This window comes from Fukomys damarensis, unplaced genomic scaffold, assembly GCF_012274545.1.
Source record: "Fukomys damarensis isolate Sample0158 unplaced genomic scaffold, DMR_v1.0_HiC HiC_scaffold_34, whole genome shotgun sequence".
NCBI classification, from domain to species: Eukaryota; Metazoa; Chordata; class Mammalia; order Rodentia; family Bathyergidae; genus Fukomys; species Fukomys damarensis.
Window position 1 is genome coordinate 21,551,081 of NW_022900946.1, and position 1,318 is coordinate 21,552,398.

The window sequence follows — 1,318 nt, forward strand, 5'->3', positions numbered from 1 at the left end:
TCGGAGCCCGGCCTGCCCGCCAGGAGCAGGTTGCGCCTGCTAGCCCGCGTGAGGGCTCTGCCGCCCACCCCACGGCCACGACGCTGCCTGTCCCCAGGCTGGTCTGCAGTGACAGCCACCGTTACCGGGGAGCCTTTTCCCGGGGCGGGGTATGCGCGCTGTTGTGGGGATCTGCCCAAACACCAGTGCAACAAAGGAGATCATCGCGTGGAACAGGTTGGGGATACCCAGGAAAGTGACAGCATAGTTCTGTCCTGGTCCAATTGCAATGATGAGAAAAAGCAAATTGTGTAAACAGTCTTGGAAGCAATTAATAAAAGTGTTGCATTAACTGGTTGGTACCCACTGTCGCGTTAAACGCAATGGCCAAAATTTCTGGCAGCCACAGGGCACAGCCACTCAAAATAAACTAAGATTCAGCTGCACACCGACACATCAAACCCAGACGGAACAGTGCAAAAAACGCAAAACATTCCATTTCTCAACGCATTTGGACATTAAGCTTACCACACCTCGTGGAGAGAAGCGTTCCCGTCGAAGAGGAAAACGAGAGCAAGGAAAACAACACTGACGCCGAAACGCAGCAGCGCGGGCAAGAAAAACGGGAACGTGGGCAAAACTCAAAGAAACACCACGACTGCCGCGTCTGCCACAAAATGGTGTGCAGTGGTTCTTATCTGTTGAAACTGATTAACACGCTGGTTTTATAAAACCCTGCCACAGAACATAACTGTCCAAAACACACAACCAGACCTAAGGACTCCATGACACAGGACTTCTCACTGTTCACCTATCAAGCCATCCCCATTTCCCTAGCTCAAGCCCTAAGTCCTCCGAGGCCCCTCCTTGGCTTCTGAGTAGGAAGGTTCACCCCCAAGACCAGTCCTGCTCCAACAGCCACGCAGAGCCCCCAGCCACAAGGTCCGCTCAACGTGCGCCGGGCGGATGACATCCGGCCGTTCCCTGCGGCAGGGAACAGGGCAGGAATCGGCACCGAATCCCGTCACTTCCTGACGGCGAGAAACGCCGGCTCCGCGGGTCTCAGTCTGGCCCCACACCCTTTGTCCTGTCTCGGGTGTCGAGCTCACAACTCCTGAAGAGTCTGTTGCCTGCCCGCTAACCGACCCGAGCCCCGCGCACCCTGAGCCCACCGGCCAGCCTGCCGTCACCTTTTTCATCCACGCTTCGCAGCAGCCTGGCTCCCCGGGCCTCCGCGGGCGCCGGCAGAACCGGCCAAGCTGGGTAGTACTGGCTGTGCGATGCTGCGCTGCCGGGCTGGTGTTTACGAGTGAGACGCAGTAGCCGAGCGGCGCTCGCC

The 1,318-nt window shown here is 57.7% G+C and overlaps 1 protein-coding gene across 4 annotated transcripts in view; it reads right to left on the minus strand.

Annotated features, from left to right (window-relative positions):
- Cramp1 (cramped chromatin regulator homolog 1) overlaps positions 1-1,312 on the minus strand; it is a 57,453-nt gene extending 56,141 nt beyond the window's left edge. For 2 of the 4 annotated variants that reach the window (XM_010620502.2, XM_010620498.2), the window contains exon 1: positions 1,170-1,312. The gene's annotated coding sequence lies outside the window, so the exon portion shown is untranslated. Of the gene's footprint in view, positions 1-507; positions 1,030-1,169 lie in introns of those variants that run through there. The other 2 variants (XM_010620500.3, XM_010620501.3) reach the window with 2 other exon arrangements.
- Positions 1,313-1,318: the final 6 nt, after the last annotated feature.